This window comes from Trichomycterus rosablanca, chromosome 5, assembly GCF_030014385.1.
Source record: "Trichomycterus rosablanca isolate fTriRos1 chromosome 5, fTriRos1.hap1, whole genome shotgun sequence".
NCBI classification, from domain to species: Eukaryota; Metazoa; Chordata; class Actinopteri; order Siluriformes; family Trichomycteridae; genus Trichomycterus; species Trichomycterus rosablanca.
Genome location: NC_085992.1, coordinates 7638438 through 7660620, shown reverse-complemented (window position 1 = coordinate 7660620; position 22183 = coordinate 7638438). Strand labels below are relative to the sequence as shown.

General features: G+C 36.0%; 1 long non-coding RNA gene across 1 annotated transcript in view; it reads left to right on the top strand.

Annotated features, from left to right (window-relative positions):
* LOC134314248 (uncharacterized) overlaps positions 1-21817 on the top strand; it is a 34145-nt gene extending 12328 nt beyond the window's left edge. The window contains exons 2-4 of the long non-coding RNA XR_010012358.1: positions 17953-18055; positions 21468-21581; positions 21694-21817. This is a non-coding gene — a long non-coding RNA (uncharacterized LOC134314248). The remainder of the gene's footprint in view (positions 1-17952; positions 18056-21467; positions 21582-21693) is intronic.
* The last annotated feature ends 366 nt before the right edge of the window (positions 21818-22183 follow it).

Below are 22183 nucleotides of genomic sequence, written 5' to 3'. Positions count from 1 at the left end.
GCCTTGATATCCGTAGCTATTAGTACGTGACAGTATTTGTCTGGTTAATCCGAACTCAAGACACTTGAGGTGTCAAATGATGCCATATGGCATTGTGGTAAATACTGAGGGAACTGGTCACAAGTAGTCTTGTGGTCAATAATCCTCAGCACCAAACAAATGTTAAGATAAAAATAACCTATTTTATCTTAGTGGTAGTTGGGTATTACTGCAATAATTGTACATAATGTTTACTACATTTCCCAGACTGCACGTTCACCAATGATAGAGCCGCCCTGGATGTGCGAGCTGCCCCAGAGAGCTTCTTTCTGGAACAGGCCCCATGTTTGGATCCACGCTGGGTTTCTAGGTTTCATTTCTTTACTCTTTTTCCAAGAACTTCAGAAGGTTGCCAGATTGTGACAACCACTATCCCTTCTTTCTCTATCTCTTTTCTATCCCCTTTCTATGTTGTGGGCTGTAGATGTTTGTGTTACTTGTTACCTGTAGTATTTTTGCAGGTGCAGGGCTAAACCTGGCACCTCAGTAGCAGGGCACGACCTGCCCCATTAAAGTAACCTACATGTTTACAGCATAAGCACAATGCTATTTCAAACTCAACTAGTTATAACACATAAATTAAGGGTTTTGCTTTTATTTTTTACAGTAATATGTAAAAAAGTGACATGCCACAAAGGGACCAAAATTAATAATTAAAAAAAAAAACCTAATATAAGCTTTTACATGTTTTGTAAGAACATAATATCTATTCCAAGCCAAATTTTTAAACATAATGATGCACAAAAGCATACAAACAATGAGTCACATACACCGATCAGCCATAACATTAAAACCACCTCCTTGTTTCTACACTCACTGTCCATTATATCAGCTCCACTTACCATATAGAAGCACTTTGAAGTTCTACAATTACTGACTATAGTCCATCTATTTCTCTACATACTTTTTTAGCGTGCTTTCACCACACAGGACCACTACAGAGTAGGTATTATTTGGGTGGTGGATCGTTCTCAGCACTGCAGTGACACTGACATGGTGGTGGTGTGTTAGTGTGTGTTGTGCTGGTATGAGTGGATCAGACACTGCAGCGCTGCTGGAGTTTTTAAATACCGTGTCCACTCACTGTCCACTCTATTAGACACTCCTGCCTAGTTGGTCCACCTTGTAGATGTAAAGTCAGAGACTGTCGCTCATCTATTGCTGCTGTTTGAGTTGGTCATCTTCTAGACCTTCATCAGTGGTCACAGGACGCTGCCCACAGGGTGCTGTTGGCTGGATATATTTGGTTGCTGGTGTCCAGCAGTGACAGTGAGGTGTTTAAAAACTCCATCAGCACTGCTGTGTCTGATCCACTCACACCAGCACACTAACACACCACCACCATGTCAGTGTCACTGCAGTGCTGAGAATGATCCACCATCTAAATAATATTTACTCTGTAGTGGTCCTGGGAGAGTCCTGACCATTTAAGAATAGCGTGAAAGGGGGCTAACAAAGCATGCAGAGAAACAGATGGACTACAGTCAGTAATTGTAGAACTACAAAGTGCTCCTATATGATAAGTGGAGCTGATAAAATGGACAGTGAGTGTAGAAACAAGGAGGTGGTTTTAATGCTGATTAAAGAATTACTATATGTACCAAAAACATGTAAAATGATATAAATTTATAAATATAAATAAATAATTACAATGCACAATTTATAAATAGATAAGTTTATCTAATGTATTAAGATTTAATGTAGTTTTATCACTGTTTTACAGTTAAATTGAATTTTATTATTTTTCCTAATAAAAGAAAATTTAACAAGAGTTCAAAAATAGGTAAGACAAATTAGTATTTATGGTCCACCCCACCACTTCAATCCACTGCTTACTAACATACCTGAGACAATCAACATCCCATAGTATTTTTTTGTTGTAAAATTGGCCCGTTTGGTTATTTCAAAGAAATGTAACTTTAGTAGTCTTGCTAACAGAAAATCACTATTAGCAACATGCTGTAGTAATACAAGATGGTGCAATAGTGCTGAAATTTAGCCATGTAGCATTAAACTGTGTTTAGTGAAAGTCCCTGAGTGTCAGCATAGTCCAAAGCTGTGTCCAAAGGTTAATAGGGGTCAGATGAACCAAATCACAAGTTGTGATTACCATTTAGACAAACAGAGAGAGTTAGAGATCTGTTACAGTGACTAAGTCTAGACTGCGGCAGTTCGTTTTCTCACCAAGCCCATCTGTGTGTTTGATCTGGTGTAAGCCGTTGACCTTACTGTGTGTCTGAGCCACAAAGCCAACAGAGAGGTCAGAGCAGCACACAGCTCGTACCCATATTATCAGTCAGGACTAAACCTGAGGCCTCCATCCAGCAGCTGATCCAACACTAAGAAACACATTCAGTCTATCCTCTAACACAACATATGCTGAGTCTGACACTGTCATTGTTATTTTTATTTATCTTTTTTATCCTGGAGAATTCGATAGACCGACCTTGCTGGATTATTTCAACATACTGCTATTTTTCAGTGAAATGGCAGCAGCAGTGCAGATTTACAGATTGATGAGTGATTTTTTTCATTAGTTCACTGAAAGGTTTTGACCTTAAAACAGGAACTGTGATCTATGCATTCTCATCATAAGATGGAGCAGAATGGAGGTTAATGGAGGTATAGTTAGACCCAGGGAAAATGCTTATGACAGAAACTGGATAATATATAGCTGAAACAGCACAACTGTGCTGGCACTCATTAAAGAGCTTGAGTAGAGATCACAGTGTAGATGATTTTGTGTGATAAATGTAGTTCAGTAACGATGAATGCTTTTTTACTGTCTTCAAGCAAAAGGCTTTACAATAAGAGTCACATTTAGCCTCCACATAACATAATATTTCAAAAATACCATCACAATCCCAGTGTGATCATAGGGACTAAACAAAGTGTGTAGTTTTATATAATACTGCTATTGCTCAGCCTTTTTTATTTGTAAAGGGTTTTATTGGACCACAAAGGACAAAAGTTGATGCCTGATATAGTCTACTCAGGAATTAACAAAAATTCAACAGAAATGACCCCAAAGGTGACCAGATACGCACAAAAAAAGCAAAACAAAGAGTAAAACATTTTATATCGAAATTAGAACTATAATATTTATATCATGTAATATAAATGTAAAATCTTTTTTTAATTAATGTTGTTGCACTTTTTGGCAGTCTGGGATGTGTGAGCTGCTCCGAAGACATCTTCCTGGAGCAGACCACATGTTTAATTTCTCTTTTCTAATAACTTGATAGTTGCAGGCGGCTGCAGAAGGTTGCCATATTCTAAAAACTATTTTCTCTTTTTACTCTAACCCCTTTTTATCTTCTTTCTAATTTGTGGGTTGCGTATGTTTTTATAATATCTATTTTTTTTTATTAATAACACTATTAATCAGGTCTACATTGTCCTGTTGATCCCCAGGTGGGGCGGTCCGGGTCCTTTCTGTGTGGAGTTTGCATGTTCTCCACGTGGGTTTCCTCCGGGTGCTCCGGTTTCCTCTCATAGTCCAAAGACTGTGAGGTGAGGTGAATTGGAGACACTAAATTGTGCATGACTGTATTCGATATAACCTTGTGGACTGATGAATCTAAACATGATGTAAAACATGATGTTAAAATCTTATTAATACTATAATAATAATAATAATAATAATAACAATAATAATAATAATAATAATATTAGTACTTATTGTCTGTACTTCTTATTGTCTATCTTTTGTACTGAGTGCTTTACTGTCCCTTCGCTGCATGCTGCAACAATGTGAATTTCCCCACTGTGGGACTAATAAAGGATTATCATACCTGACAATATATTGAATCTATTAATATATTTAACCATTGGGTGATATGTAAGTAGTTGTATGAGCTCACAATGTACAATTATGACCTTATACAAAATAGGGGCTTTTTTCAGAGGCCCAACAATGGCAACTTGGTGGTGTTGGGGTTTAAACCAGCAACCTTCAGTTCAATAGTCCAGTACCTTAACCACTGAGCTAACACTGCCCTATAATAAAATCAGCAGATAAAAAGCTGAAATAATATTACAACAAAGAAGTATACAATTAGCAAATTAAAATGAATAAAACATATAAATAATACAACTAATAAACTAACAGTAAATGTTAATAATTGTGTCAAAGTAAAAAAAAAGAATTAGAAAAAAAGTAAGATAATAAGAATTATAAAATCAAAGTCTATAAAAGTGCATCTTTATCTGCTTTTTATTATATCTGAGGTTGCCTGTCTAGTCTCTTTTTGAAAATCATTAGTGTATTAAAAAGACTACATCTTTTCTTATATCTGGGTACAGAATGACCCGTTATGTTTAGTGCAGCCTATCCAATAGCAGTGCTTTCAAATCTACAGACACACTAAAGCCAGAGATGAGGGTTCCAGATTCTTTTAAATGTTTGCATATATATTAATAATCACATGATTATTACTGTCCATTAAACTTTGATACCTTTATACTATTTGAATACAAGAACCACATGGATTCTGCTTCAGTGAGTCTATTCCTAATAAACTTTTATTCCTTTCAAGCTGATCCAGACAGCACAGTGGTGCACACATCTAAATATTTCACCAAAACACAGACTCTATTGAACACAAATACATTTGTAGCACTTTATTTGGTTTTTCATGGTGACTCTTAATGACTTTCCAGTGAAAACTGAGCACTGCAGTTGACTTTCTCTGAGTAATTATTCTAACATAAAATGTCAGCTCTTGGCAGCGTGGAAATTGTATAGACAAACAGAGGAAGCAGAAATTTGTAATAAATCCGGGTTATCTGTGTGTGGTGATCGGCAGTGGGTATGAGCGGGGTGCAGTCACGGCTGTTAGAGGTGTTCTGGGATTGTGTTGTGCCCTTTGCTAGGTTCGGGTGTCAGGCTTGAAGCTCTGATTGAGTTACAATAAAAACAGCAAAAGGTCAAACTTGTGTAGCCGAGCTCTGACCGTGCACCGGCCACTCGAAAAGAAACCTGGGGTCACGGAAAAGGTGCACTGCAGGCCTTCCGTCCGGGTGCTGGTGCATGAAGCAGAATAAAAGCAGCCAGTGGGCAGTTTAAGAAACATTTGATCCTACACTAATCATAAAGTCTGGCTGAGTGAGATACAGTGCTGTGTAATAGACTCGGGCTTCTTATGAACAGGAGTGTAGTGTTCAGAATTTCATCCTCCCTACAGCAGCTATTACTCTCCTCCTCCATTACACTGATATTCAGCAGGGCTCCAGATATTTACGACCTAAAACAGAATAAAAATAAATGTTCCACGCCTGGACAACATTCATCTCCACTTAATAAAATCAGTTTTAATATATTAAATGGAAAATAATATATAGTAATAATATATGATTGTATAATTGCTAATAAGCAAAACAGTAAGTAAACTTTTTTCAGTACTTATACACTTAATATACTTTAGATACCCTACAATTACCAGCTTCCCCTACAAATTATAAACTCATAAAACACATTCCCTTATACTTAAAAACTTACAAAAAGATTATAATAACCAAAGTAGAGCAAATAACATTTATATACTACCTCCTAAATGTTTTTTAATTATTTTTTATAATAATTTGTATTTAATACTTTACTAAATTACCAGCCCCCTTATCAATTTAGTTTTAGTATCTTTGTTTATGCTTGAAATACATATTTTGTTCATGTTTTCTTCAAGTATAAAGGTTAAGTGTACTAATACTGGCTATTTTATGTTTTTAAAAGCACAAATGTAGTTGAATACTGGTGTATTGTAGTAGTAAATGATTAGCCCTCTGTTATTAACTACTATGAAATATGAATGAAACATAGTAAAGAATTGAATGTGTATTGTTACAGTGGTTATGACCCACAAAGCCATTTAAATTATTTACGTCTTGAGTCATCAGTTCATTTCTTTATTAAAGTGCTTTGTTTAATAACCATAAATATGAACAGTTTATAAGCAATGCTGCAGGTCAGTGGAGTGCATGGGTGAAATTAATGTTTCAAATTAAATTAAGTGATAAATTAATATTTATTTAAAAGTGGGTGGTACTCAAGCTCATGTCAAAAGAAAAAAATGTCAAAGACTTTTTATTTGTTTAAACTATAAAATGTGTATATATGTTTTCCAGATTTTTTATGTTTCTCTGTAGTGAAAAAGTTATGTTATGTTTATGTTAACCATGTAACCTATATCTAAGGACAGTTCTATTCATTAAATGACCATACACCATTATATAACCAACTTCAAAGCAATCCTTACATAACAATAATAATAATAATAATAATAATAATAACAATATTTATTATTATTATTATTGTTATATTGTTATTATTAATATTATTATTGTTGTTATTGTTATTATTATTATTATATTATTATTTTTATTATTATTATTATTGTTATCATTATTCTTCTTATTATTAATATTATTATTATTGTTAGTATTGTTATTATTATTAATAATATTATTGTTGCTATTATTATTGTTATTATTATTATTGTTATCATTATTTTTATTATTATTATTATTGTTATTATTATTGTTGTTGTTGTTGTTGTTAATATTATACTACTAATAATGAAAATAATTATAACAGTAAAAATAATATTAACTAACAGTGAAACAACACACTTAATAGTAAATCTGGTTCATTATAGTTTTCTAAAGAAGTCACATTCATTTATAATAAATTCACCCCAAAATCGAAGTCAGCAAAGCAAAACCTCAATTTCTCACAAGTGAAGAAGTGGTCTAAAATGAATAAACACAAGCTTAAATGAACAAAAGCTTGACTGAAAATAGTCACATGACTGGCATGAATTGATACAAATGCAATGTCAAGCCTTAAAACCATTTTTGGAGAAAAAAGTGGAGAAAATCAAAACCTTGGAGTTTAAGGAGAAATCAAGGAGGTGGGGGTGTCAAATCTTTAAAATGTGGTGAAATAAATAAACACTAAGTCAGTCTGGGAACTGTAGTATTGCTTTTTGTATACATTGATCACATGATGACTGCATGGCCTCTCTGCTTTAAAATTATCTATATTTCTGAATTAAAAGACACATAAAAAATTTGATTTAAGTTTATTTGGGTCATAGCGGGACCTGCATCACCCTGAAACACTGCACATAAAGCAAAAGCAAAGCAAAAATACACCCTGGACTTGAGGTCTTGAGTTTAATTCTTTCTCTCATCAGGGCTGTTCTTCCCAGTTGCACTGCTGTGTCATGCTGGGAAACATCAGAGAACTCTTTTAGTGTTCCTTAAACGCTCTGTAAACACACATACCCATGTTGGAACTAATGCAGGTAAGAGGTTTTCTGCTGTGTAGTGACACATTAGTGGAAATGTAATGGTTTGAATAAATAAATACAGTGCTTACTGGTTATAGGTTTGTGATGGTGATCATGGTGAAGTTCAGAGACCACATACTGCCAAAAACATTTGATCTATAGCATATAGAATATAGGTATATACACTGATCAGCCATAACATTAAAACCACCTCCTTGTTTCTACACTCACTGTCCATTTTATCAACTCCACTTACCATATAGAAACACTTTGTAGTCCATCTGTTTCTCTAAATACTTTGTTAGCCCCCTTTCATGCTGTTCTTCAATGGTCAGGACTCTCCCAGGACCACCACAGAGCATGTATTATTTAGGTGGTGGCTCATTCTCAGCACTGCAGTGACACTGACATAGTGGTGGTGTGTTAGTGTGTGTTGTGCTGGTATGAGTGGATCAGACACAGCAGTGCTGATGGAGTTTTTAAACACCTCACTGTAACTGCTGGACTGAGAATAGTCCACCAACCAAAAATATCCAGCCAATAGCGCCCTGTGGGCAGCGTCCTGTGACCACTGATGAAGGTCTCGAAGATGACCAACTCAAACAGCAGCAATAGATGAGCGATCGTCTCTGACTTTACATCTACAAGGTGGACCAACTAGGTAGGAGTGTCTAATAGAGTGGACAGTGAGTGGAAACACTTTATTTAAAAACTCAATCAGAGCTGCTGTGTCTGATCCACTCATACCAGCACAACACACACTAACACACCACCACCATGTCAGTGTCACTGCAGTGCTGAGAATGATCCACCACCTAAATAATACCTGCTCTGTGGTGGTCCTGTGGAGGTACTAACCATTAAAGAACAGGGTGAAAACAGGCTAAAAAAGTATGTAGAGAAATAGATGGACTACAAAGTGCTTCTATATGGTAAGTGGAGCTGATAAAATGGACAGTGAGTGTAGAAACTAGGAGGTGGTGTTATTGTTATGGCTGATCAGTGTATATAAGTTGGTACACTACATTACCTTCTAGAGTTGTAGCCTGTCTAGGCTTTTAAAAAATCTGACTTTGACTGTTGCAGTTTGTTTTTACAGACTCGGCAGGTGTAATTAGATGGGTGAGAATCTCTCCTCTGAAATGTTCATCCAGGATTCCTGTTTAGTGTTGACATGGGCCTTGAGTTGCACCAAGACTAAATTATATCCCTCTCTTCTATCGTCTTGCCTTTGCAAGCGCTGATACAAGCAGAAATTCATGCTCACCTCACCATCTTTTCCCCTTCCCTGGGCTCCTAGCTCGTCTTTTAGGCTCTGCTACTGGAAAGGGAGAGATAGATTTCTCCAGACCTTTCTGCTTTGAACCCTGCCTTTTGTAATATTCAAGCAAGAAGCTATCAGGATTAGAGAGTATCAAAGTCCCTTGTTGTACATCACCCATGTAATCTGTTGCCTCCGAGCACTAGCAGTGGGAGGACGCTGTGTTTTGTCGGCCTGACTGCTTTGCCTGAAAAGGTTAGGCTGGGATCTGAGCCTATTTATCTGCTGTCTATCCCTGTCTACCCTCGCCATGGCATTCGCTCGGGGCCCAGCAGTTTTCCTCAGCTCTTCTGGGGAAAGAATGATATACTGGCTAAATGAGCTTCTTTATCAATCCACAGGAACGGTGGGGAGGACGCCTGCCTCCTCAGCTTATGTCATCAATATCCTCTTATATAAATGTCAGCTGTACCATTTTACTCATAGCCATTTCCCACACTGCTGATTACATTATCCTGTAATGGAGAGGAGCTGCTCTTGGTTCTCCTTTCTTTTTTTCTGTCTCTCTCTCTCTCTCTTTCTCTCTCTCTCCCTTGTTCTCCTTTCTTAACTCTCCCAACGGTGGTGTGTCAATAGCCTGCCTCCATGAAACAAGTCAATTTTCTGCTGGCTTGGCAGCAGAATAAATCTTCAAGCTATCCAGAGCACTAGAGATATTTATATTGAGAGCGTGCCGGAGTGTGTGCTCTTGTGTGTGATGTGCGTCGGTGTCCTTGACTGAATGCGAGTTATTTCTTGTTTAGAATCCACTGCAGAGAGCTAGAAAGAAAAAAAGAGAAAAAGACAAAGCAAGCAAAAAGAGAGTTAAAGAGGGCAGGACAGAGGGACTGGAATTGAGCTGTGTCCACAATGTAGTGGGAGGAAGGGGGCGTACAGTCATTTCTCGTTGAGCCCTTAAAGCACGACTGGCAGTGATGACCCGCTGCATTTGTTTTACTCGCTGCAGTCGAGGTGGCAGGTGGAGACTTATGTGCAGATGGATGCCGCTTTAAAGCTCAAGGGCCTCTCTCCCTCTTTCAGGGGAGTGGATATTGTGTTGGCCGGTGATTCATTACAAGCAGTTCAGGTGTGAACGGAAGAGGCCGTGGCACTTTTTCAGCTCCCCAGCGATGCAGACCAAAGCGCTTGCTAAGCTAAGACACTTAACTCTCACCTGACATTTAAATACATCAGCTCAATGTCACATTACAATTAAATTTCATATATCAAGCATTCAGCTACTGAAATGATCATTAAGGTCAATCGGAAAACGTATTTCTGCAAACCGTTGATCCACTTAAATTGTTTTATACACATTATTGGTGTGATTTATTTCTTATTGTTTTATTTCTCTTCACTTTTGTTTAGGTTTTGACTTCTTTAAACATTATATAGTGCACTTAGTTATGTATTTAATAAAGTAAATGTTAACCACATCTAATGCTGCTTGCTAGAACGTAGATAAAGATTAACCCTCTCACAACATGAACAGGGGCAGAATAATGGATAAAGGCAAAATAAATGAGCAAAATGTTGAACCTCAAAATTTTCCATCATCAGTGTATTAAAAGGAAGGTCATTTTGATTTTTGATTTTATGTAAATCATTATTTTTACTAAGAAGATGGGGAAGTATTACAAGAGTCCATGTAGACTATAGCTTGAGGTAACCTTAAAAATAAATATTTAAATGTGTTAGCCTGGTGATTTTAATCTGCAACCTTAAAACCTGTACTTTAGGTCTGCTGTAACTTATTTGTATAGTCAACAAGACCACAGTGTTTTTGTTCTATGTAATAGATCATTGCAGCTGACAGGTTGACAAATACTGCTGGAAGCCAAAAATTAGAACTGGCACAACTGGTTCACTTGTATTTTTAAAGGAAACTTTCATACAAGCCAGCCTTAAAACCAGCTTTTAATCATGAGAATTTAGTTTATTTATTATAGAGTCTATATAAAATAAAGTTCACTTATGTACTACAGCTGTGCTAAAGATAATTGCATTTGGGTGCATTTGGAGAACATTGCTGTGTCCATCGTGGACAAACTGAGTATGTGTTGGTTGAAATCAACTGTTTTGGGTTTGGAGCAGCTTTAATAAACAATTTTTAAACATTTTTGCATTAAAGAGACCCAAGCTGGAGTATGTTTAGATGCAAAGCTCTCTCACAGACCTGCCCTTTAACTCACCCACTTACTCACTCACTCCTTCACTAACTAATTTCTCCACAAAGAGGATTTTGGTTTGACTGTTGCATTTAAATCAGGTGTAAATTAGTATTTTGCATAATTAACCCTGTGTGTGTCTTATTAAGTTTAATACTAATACTAATTAGTACTACTAATTTTAATAACTATTGTGTTTTTTATGTTAAACTAACAATAATACCAATAGCAACTACAAGAACTACCAAAAAAAGAGCAATACAACCAACAGAAGTAAAAAAAAGACAGCAAGGGACTGACGATACGTTTAAAAGGAACATAATCTGATAGCATTTCTTGTGGACTAGTAGACATGTTTCTTAAATGTTCTTTAAACAAAATGCAAATGGTTTTATCTATTCTATGTTATTCTCTATATCTATTAACTTATTGATTATCTTATAAACATCAGCCACATTTTCCCTTCACCTAATGTGAGTTAATATAATTCATACATTTATCAGCAGCTTTCATAAACGGCTAAACTGCATGTTGGAAAATTAAAGCCTCCGTAATGGCTGATCAATACAGTCATTTAACTGACATTTTCCTCTAGACATTCAAAGTAAAATGCTTATTATAATACTTATATATATATTATACTTATTATATTCCAAAAGAAGTCATGCTATTTGAATATAACATACATATAATATACTGTATATCTATTGATTAAATAATTAAAATTTCTCCGTCTGCCTGTCTGTCTGCTTATCTATCTACAGTGTTGTAAAAAAGTGTCCCATGATATATTTTACTTGTCACATTTTTTTACCTGAACTAGTAAGCTTTTAAATTATCATTTCATTTGTTGGCGGCATTGTGGCTCGGTGAGTATTACTGTTGCGTCAGAGCGAGAAGATCCTGGGTTTGATTCCCAAGTAGAGCAGTATGGGTCCTTTCTGTGTGAAGTTTGTATGTTCTCCTGTTTGCCCAATCAGTTCTAAGAAAGGTACAAATTTGCCCATGACTGTGTTTGTCATTAAACTTGAACTGATGAATAATGTGTAAGAAGTAACTACTTGTTCATGAATGGAACCAAGGTGTAAAACATTACATTAGTATACTAATACATTTTATTTGTTTAAGCAAAATTGTTATACAACACCAGCTGCAACTGTTAAATAAAAAGAATTGCCCTCTCAGTCAAGCAATTAACCAAATTGCATTGAAAATCGTATTTAATTTAACAAGACACACTCAGGCATAATTACTTCCAGCCTGGTTTAATATAAACAGTGCTAAAATAAAACAGCACAAATTATTCAACAATCAAAATTCTGAATGAGCTGAGAAAATATCACTGAAATAACCCTAAAATTTTTTTAAATATTCAGGCTACACAGTTTTGAAACATTCCACAATTACCAGGTGAATTGGTAACAGGTAAGGGTAGTATGATCTGGTATAATGAGAGGGGACACCAAAGGCTCTGTTTTTGCAAGCAAAGATGGGTCATGTGTCACTTCTTTGTGCCAAACTTTAAAAGAGAGTGTTTCAGTTCAGAAAGAACATTTTTTCAATACAAGATTGTAAATAATTGAGATCTTTCAATATTGTGAAATTATTTAGTACATCTAAAGAAATCTCAGTCTGTTAAGGGCAACACTGGAAACCACTTTTAAATGTGCATGACCTTTGAGCCTTTAGAGCCGTTTATCTGTCAAGTTTATCTGTGATGGACCAAAAGACAGTGAAAACATGTTGTAGTGAAATGTTTTACCTTGGTTTTGGGAAAAATGGACATGGAATTCCAAAAAATTTCTGTGGCATGGGTGACCTACATATGTGTGAAACTACCACTGATGTAGCAGCATATACTGGGATTTTAGTGAGACATACTTTGAGATTGTAGTGTGACATCGAGGGGACACCTTTTTCAAATCAAAAGGGCTTGGTAGTGAGTATGACTGGCATTTTATTTTAGCAACAATTAATATCCTCAGTTTCCAAGTAATTACAAAGTGTAATTAAAAGAAAGGTGATGGTAGCAAAGTGGTAAACATGCTTCTGTCCCAACTTTTTTGAGTGTTGCAGGCATTCAATTCTAAATTTGTTTATTCTTTTACAGGTAGGTCAGTCAGTGAAAACATTTTCTGTACTTTTGTCAGTTAAAACTGTTTTGTACATCTGATCATTCTATGCTTTCTTAGTTGTATTTTGAGACTTCTGTTTAGAGCGGCACGGTGGCTCTGTGGGTAGCACTGTCGCCTCACAACAAGAAGGTCCTGGGTTCTATCCCCAGGTGGGGCGGTCCGGGTCCTTTCTGTGCGGAGTTTGCATGTTCTCCCCGTGTCTGCGTGGGTTTCATCTGAGAGCTCCGGTTTCCTCCCACAGTCCAACAACATGCAGTCAGGTTAACTGGAGACACTGAATTGCCCGATAGGAGAATGAGTGTATGTATGTGTGTGTGTGTGTGTGTGTGTGTGTGTGTATGTGTGTCCTCCCTGCGATGGACTGGGTGTTACTGTGTCCACAGTGTTACTGTGAGCCTTGCACCCATTAAAAAGGATGGGCTCCAGTAACAACCCCCCCCCCCCCACACACACACACACACACACACACACACACGATCCTGATTGGATTGGAGTGAGTGAGTGAGTGAGTGAGTGACTTCTGTTTAACTTTTTAATCTGACAGTATATGAATGACCACTAGTCTCATAAATTGGAATCAAAACTTTAAAGAACTAAATACTATAGTCTGCATGGACATTGCATCTCTTTTATAACGATCCGTACATTGCTGTAAGCTGATGATCTTTTAAAATAAACAGTAATGATAACAGCTAATGGAAAGAAATTGTACAATGATGCCTGTAAGCACTGACCTTTTCTTTCAATTATACAGGGATCAAAGGTTGCAACCTCTTAGAGTTATTTTTGCCTCAGGTTTTCTTTTATTTTCAAATTGATTCAAGAAAAAAGAGCTGGACTGACCAACTAACATGAAATCAATGAGAGAGTGATGTGATGTTAAAGCAGTGATTTGGGCATTGCTTTTACAGTGTGGTGCAGGCTAAACAGCTTTAAGCCAATGGTAGCTTGACAGGCCAGATATGTGACATTTTTAAATGTGCTCCAAGTAACCGCGGACGTTTGGTATTTTATTTCGAATCAATGTTTGGGATGTAATGGCCTCCTGAAGAGTTGTGGCTCATGCATAGCCATTTTTGTTTCTTTATATTTACCTTTTTACTTATATGTAATGTTTGTTATGTAAAAGATCATATTCAAAATATACATAGCTAATTAATTCAATAGAAAACTATATATTATAATGTCTAAATATTAATGATAGTCTGACTAGAAATCTTTTTTGTGCATTTATGTGCTTTCGTTATTATATTTTAATAAATAGATGACATGTATTACAATATTAATAACATCTCATTTATGTGATAATATTTCGAATGCATTAAACAAATAAAAGTCCAAAAAAGTCTTACATTATGCCAATATGGTAGATACAGTAAAATGGGGGGGAAAAAATCAGTCATATCAATAAAATAGTATGACACGATTTCATGCCTTTAAAGATACAACATGTTGCAAAAGAGAGCAATTTTAAAAATAATTAAATCTCTAAAAATATTGTTTAAAATATCATGCAACCAACAAAGAAAAGAGTAGGTTGGGTATTTCATCATAAACAACCCACGTTAGCTTTTAAATCCAGATAAGTCAGTAGTCTTTTACAAATGTATTTATTTTATTTATTTATTCATTTCATTTTTACTTCTTTATTTTGTTTTTATTAATATTTTTTGAAGACGTTCCAATAAGGACAATTGACATGACCTAATTAGAAGGAAAATGGTAAAAAGTGGAAAATCAATAAATAATTACTATTAATTACACATGCAAAAAAAATTATTTTTGAGAACTGCTTAGCCTTTTCTGACCTTAGAAAATAGCCAAACATTCTTTTTTCCAATTCAGAAAAAAATGAAGTACTTAAATTTTCAAAATATATTGTTCAATCACTTAAACATTGTGTAGTTTTTACATATGTTTATGTAAAAAATCCAGTTTTACAAAATATGAAACAATTAAAATAGTTTAATTTTCCATTTTTATAAAAGAATTTGTCACTTATTTAAATGGAAAATGTGGTATTAGACAAGGTAGTAATAATAGAACTATGTAATAGTAGACTATAGTAATAATAGAACTATGTAGTAATAATAGAACTAAGTGGTAATAGACTAGGTAGTAATAATAGACTATGTAATAGTAGACTATAGTAATAATAGAACTAAGTGGTAATAGACTGGGTAGTAATAATAGAACTATGTAATAGTAGACTATAGTAATAATAAAACTTTGTAGTAATAATAGAATTATATAGTAGTAGACTACAGTAATAATAGAACTATATAGTAATAATAGAACTATTTAGTAGTAGACTATGTAGTAATAATAGAACTATGTAGTAATAATAGAACTATGTAATAGTAGACTATAGTAATAATAGAACTATATAGTAGTAGACTATAGTAATAATAGAACTATATAGTAATAATAGAACTATTTAGTAGTAGACTATATAGTAATAATAGAATTATATAGTAGTAGACTATAGTAATAATAGAACTATATAGTAATAATAGAACTAGTTAGTAGTAGACTATATAGTAATAATAGAATTATTTAGTAGTAGACTATAGTAATAATAGAACTATATAGTAATAATAGAACTATTTAGTAGTAGACAATATAGTAATAATAGAACTATGTAGTAGTAGACTAGGTAGTAATAATAGAACTATGTAGTAATAATAGAACTATGTAGTAGTAGACTAGATAGTAATAATAGAACTATGTAGTAATAATAGTACTATATAGTAATAGAATATGTGGTAATAATAGAACTATGTAGTAATAATATAATTATATAGTAGTAGACTACAGGGCGGCACGGTGGCTTAGTGGGTAGGACTGTCGCCTCACAGCAAGAAGGTCCTGGGTTCGATCCCAGTGTGGGGTGGTCCGGGTCCTTTCTGTGCGGAGTTTGCATGTTCTCCCCGTGTCCGCGTGGGTTTCCTCCGGGTGCTCCGGTTTCCTCCCACAGTCCAAAAACATGCAGCCAGGCTAATTGAAAACACTGAATTGTCCTATAGATACCTAGCCGCTAGATGCACAAACCAGTGCATTGTAGTGCCGGTCCCAAGCCTGGATAAATAGGGAAGGTTGTGTCAGGAAGGGCATCCGGCGTAAAAATTGTGTCAAATCAATGTGGATCATGATCCGCTGAGAGCCGACCCCGCAACCAAATGGGACAAAGGCTGAGGAAGTAGAAGATATAGTAGTAGACTACAGTAATAATAGAACTATGTGGTAATAATAGAACTATGTAGTAATAATAGAACTGTATAGTAGTAGACAATGTAGTAGTAATAGAACTGTATAGTAGTAGACTAGGTAGTAATAATAGAACTATGTAGTAATAATAGAACTAAGTGGTAATAGACTAGGTAGTAATAATAGAACTATGTCATAATAATAGAACTATATAGTAGTAGACTATGTAATAATAGAACTATGTAGTAATAATAGAACTATATAGTAGTAGACTATGTAATAATAGAACTATGTAGTAATAATAGAACTATGTAGTAGTAGACTAGGTAGTAATAATAGAACTATGTAGTAATAATAGAACTAAGTGGTAATAGACTAGGTAGTAATAATAGAACTATGTCATAATAATAGAACTATATAGTAGTAGACTATGTAATACTAGAACTATGTAGTAATAATAGAACTATGTAGTAATAATAGAAGTAGGTAGTAATGATAGAACTATGTAGTAATTACAATTAATGTGAATGTCCCAAATTCAATATATAATCTAATCTAATATATACTTTAATCCTAAGTATTTTAACTGTAAGACTAAAAATATATAAATAATCCTGGTCTATTCAAATGAACACTTTTATCATTTTTATGCCAAAAGCCCAAATTTACAAATGCACGGACAGAATTAATAGTCAGTGAATAAAGCTGGAAATGACACGGGTGACGAATGACACTAACAGTTCATTGGGTTTAGTTTTGTTAACCTAATAGAATTCTTCCCTGGCCCTCGGGTGTGTTAAAATTCATGAGTGTTAAGGTTTTTTATTCATAACCCTCAGCCTCGATGAAGCTGTCAGGGGTGGGAGACACACAAGGGGTCAAACCCACTCCTTTACTCACACACGACCTCACACTGATGAGCCTAATTCACACATCCTCAAGACCTCCCTCTGGAGCCCACCAATCACAATAGCTCCCACTTGACCTCCGCTCCTCTATGGGGGTCCCCCATTGGCCATGAAGTGAAAGGAGAAAGCTGTGATGTCCTTGCTGCTCATCTCCATCACAAAGGCAGCATATGTTTGTGGGTATTTCAGCGCACGAAACTGACGGTGTCCATATTAGCCTGACTAGAGAGACCAGGTGCCGGAGCAGAAAACACCCACAGGCAGTCCATTCTCCAATGGAAAAGACACTGATGGAAGACAAAAGCAGCAGTGTTTGCGGTACACAGCATTAACTTTTTAACAAGCTTTCTGCAAGCACAGTTCTGCCTGGTTTCCTACTAGAAAAGTGCCGTGGTGCTTCATAAATAGCTCTCACTATATGCATAACATGTTTGCTTGATGGTAGGCTGTTGCAGCTTGCTGAGATCAAATGGGGTTTGGCATACTGAATTATAGAGTTGGAGATGTTGACTGATTGCACACACTGAGTTAATTATAGCACTAAATCCACCTAGATTCAGATTTTTTTTCTTGCACCCTGTGCCGCACAGGCAAACAACTCGCTGCTGATTAAACATTGATTTTTCTTAAACCTGTAACCCCCCCACACACACTCCTGTCCAGGACAAACATGTACATTAAAAATACACAACATAATATAACAAAATAATAACATTTGTTGTTTGAGGGCAACCAAATTATTTCAAACAACATTTTGAATTGATTATTTCAGATCTCCAGGTAGAGATATCTAAAAAGCAATCGTATACAGCCATTCTAATCACAACACCAGTTTATTAATGAAAATGGTACATTTAGGTGTTTAGAGAAATTGGGTAATTTGTTCATTCTTGTTTTGTCTGTTAGATGCTGCGTGGATGATGGAGCACTAAGGAAAGGAGAGCAGGCTGTGAGAATATGGTCGAGAAGATGGCAGAGTTTGCTTGAGGTGCTTGCTTTTCAAACGATGGTAAGTGAGCTCCACCTAATTACTATTCAATAAACTTGGGTTAAATTAACAGCTCAATAGGCAGCAACATCTGCTGGATGTGACAGGCCACTAAGTCATACATCTTCCCGACCCAATCTCGCTCACTCTCACTCAACTTCCCGCATGTTCTCTTTCACTTTATTATCTTTCTCTCTATCCACAACTTCATTCCAGGTCTACATTACATCATCTTCAGCATCTTCTAGTGCTTGTCTTGTCTGGATTTGTAGGTATATGTGTGGTGGCCAAGGTAATTAACCAGGTAATTAACAGGGTAAACAGCAGTTAAACTACAGAACTACATTTTAGCAAACACAAACAAGTATAAAATAAAATAGCAAAAAATTATAACTATTGGTGAAAATGGAAATAAGCAAAATACAATAAAACAGAATGTCCCCTTATTTATACAAAAAAAGTGTCTATTCCAGCACTATCAAAGTGATTGAGACCCTGGGGCCCTTCTGTTTTTTTTTTTTAGAAATTCCATCCTAATTATGTCAAAAGCATTATTTTATCATTTTCTGCAGACATTCTTTATTTTTCTCTAATATAGTTTGTGACTTTGTCCCAATAATGTTTTGATTTGAAATTATTGTACATAGTAACCAATGAAATTATCCCATTTATTTTGTTAAAAAAATATGTTTCTTTTTTATATAAGTTTATTTAAGGTTTCCTAAAAATACTGCTGGAATGAAATGAAACAAAATGACTTTTAGTTAAGGGTTTGAGCTTTCCAACAATGTGTCACACTCAGAAAAGTCCCAGAGTGAAGTTGTAAACAAACAGGTTGCTCCAGCAGTTTATGGTACCCAGTTAAAGGGAGGTGTTTACAAGAATATACAGTGAAGCTAACAGGTCCAAGTAAAAAAAACTGGAAAGAATATACATTTTAGACTGTTATAATAAAAATCTTACAGAAACATAATCTTGTAGAGTCTTGGTAAAGTTTTGTGATTGTGTGTGGGTGGGTGGGAGCAGCATGTAAGATCAGCTTAAATTACATGATCTGTATGTGGAATCAACTTCCCATTTCTATGGGGTGTAATTAGTGACTGAGCTCATGTATACACCTTCATACAGTATACTGACAATAATTCAAATAAAATAAATAAGATTCACCATGATTCTACTGATCAGTGACCTGTAAATGAATTTCAAAATATTACAAATAAATGTCTTACCTCTTTTATGGGATTGTCAAACTTCATTATAAAATGCTTGATATTTTGTCTTAAGAAAATTTTGTTTATATGGAAGATGTTAAAACCAGGCTTTAATTCAAGGCTTAATATAAAGAAAAAAATGTCCTTGAGTAATCCAGGTAAAATCCTTAACTTAACTTTACTTGACTTAATGTAACCACTGAACAGTTGCAGTGAACAAAATGCCCTACAGCACCACTCCACAACTAACCTGACTGGGCTTGGTAGACTTTGGTCAAGAGCAATTGACCAACATGCTCCAACATACTGTGTAGAATGAATGAATACTTACTTAAGACTATTGGCTTTAGTGGCCTTTCTTTTTTCTTTTTTTCTTATTAACTTTCTTAATAACTGTCTTTCTTACTTACTTACTTTCATGTTTCATTGTCAAAATAATATAAACCCCAAGTGACAATTATTCATGAAAAAAGATTGTTGTGTGAACACTTTTTGAGTATTCTGGGATTTATGATAGAAGTTCCTGACAGGCTTATTCTGATATTTAGATACCATTAAAATATTGATTATTCAATATCAGTAGGTCAAAATGTTAATACACACAGTAATAGATAGATATACTATATTTGTCATTTACATATACAGTTGTACAGTACAATGAAATTCTTTCTTGGCATAGCTTAGCTTGTTTGGGAGCTGGGGTCAGAGCGCAGGGTCAGCCACCGTACGGCGCCCCTGGAGCAGACGGGGTTAAGGGTCTTGCTCAAGGACCCAACAGTGGCTGCATAGCAGAGCCTGGATTTGAACCGCCAATCTTCCGGTTGATAGCCCAAAGCTCTACCCACTAGGCTACCACTGTCCCTTGAATACTTTTTAGTCTGTGCTGAAAGTGTCCATAGTTTACTTAATAAAGATATCTCACCAAAACTCTAGTACTAAAACTAAAACTACGGTAGAGTGGATGTTGTATTGCAGGGGTTTGGATGGTCTGGGTTCAATTCTTAACCTCCTGTCACTGTCTGTAGGAAGGTTAGCATTTCCTTAGGTACTCCTGTTGCCTCCCACCTCTAAATGAAATCAACAAGCTAGAATATAATAAGAAAAAAGTAAATAAAAGTTAGGTAAAAAGCTGCTAAAACACAGATCTCAGTGTCCACATTCAAGTAAGCTTTACATTGCTAAGAAGTGTTTAGTGCTTAAGTGCTTAAAAAGTGCTTAAGTGCTTAGAAGCTGCAGTGCCCTGATAAGAGAAGGTCCTGGTCCAAAATAGATACTTTAAAGTTTGTTGCTGTAGTTTGATCTGGTCAGGCGCTGAATTTCCTCAGAGCATACTTTGTGAAGAGACCACTGTTTAATGCACTTCTTAATGGTGCAAATTTGCTCTATGTATATGGGCACAGAAAAGTCACCAGTTGTAGTCAATCACTATCACTAATGAGGACTTAGGAGGCCATGCATGCTACAAAGGTAAATGACATTATAGATCTCTACTCCAACAAAAACCAACAAATTATTAGTCTTAGCTGCTTAGCTGTATTTGTTTTTTTAACCCAACCTTTTTGCCATAAAACATATTATTTTTTGGACAAAGAACTATATGTTGTAATTATTCGGTCTCAGAAAAAGAACACTTGTGGAAATGAGAATGCCTGTCTTTATAAGAGTATATAAACTTCTTACACTGACTGTATATCTTTAAATAGAATCAAAACGTCTATCTAAAACCAACTAAATTCAACCGAAACATGTAAAAAATACTAGATCTCTTAACAGCAGGTCCTTGAACAACCACATTATTCACAATCCTTCCTTCTTGACATCCCAAAGCAGATGAGAATGAGTGAGCGGCTGGTTGTCTGTCTGTCAGTGCGAGATTAGTGATGCTGCTCAATCAGGCTCCTCTCAATCTATTCAGCTCTCGCATAGAGACACACAGCTGCTGGAACCATCCGTCGCACTGCAAACCGCTAATGAATATATCACGTTAACCCCGGCACTTGTGCTATAGGAGCTATCCCTAGAGCGTCTGTGAGCAAGAGGGTGAGCAGAGGGCAACTGAATTAGCCATGCTCAACTAGCCAGAAAAAACAAGTCTCATGAAAGCCTGACTTTTGTTATTGTTTCTGCTTATCAGAATTTTGCTTTGAAATAGCAAATCCAAGTGCAAGGCCAGAGCCCCAATCCCCATTTCTCATCATCTTCTCACCTGTTCCACACTACAGAGCTCTCAGCATTGATCCAGACACGCCCAGCTCCTCACCATCAATCATAACACCAGCTCTGCCATCGTGCCGCCCAAGGTCCGGCCGTCCTCCTTTCCTCTTTTAGCCACCCAGGTAAAGGCATTCATCAGCCATCTTAAATGTCTTCCTTTTCTACTCTCCCTTGTATCCTTCTTTTATTGCTTAGCTACTCTACAGTGTCTCTTTTTTGTGTTATGTGGCGTAGCAGCTGGCGGACACAGCCAATCGCACCTCTGAGAGAGAACAGGAATGAAAGAGATGAGTGAACTGTTTTTGACACAAAGAGGTCACTTCATAAATCACAGGTAGATAGAGCAATCCCATCTGAGCTCGCTGGTGGTGAGGCCGGAGTCACAAGAGCCAACTGGAAGAGAGTGGAAGACAATGTGATACACACAAAAACGAACACAGCACGGCCTGTCCTTTCTTTTACACTTCCCTCTTTCACTGGTTATTTTGGTGCTACTAGCCGTCCCACGTGGTCTAATCAGGAAAGTGAAGATTCTTGCGGTAATTAATCCTGTGAAAGGGCCAGGGCTAATTATAACAGGTGAGCGATGATTTGCAAGCTCACAGTCCCACTCTCCTTCCCCCTTTTTTTCTCTTTTTGCTGCACATCAATCTTTTTATACTCACCTCCTCATCCGTGATTGATCGAGTCTGTCTGTGTGCCCGCTAATCTCCTGTGCCCCTGA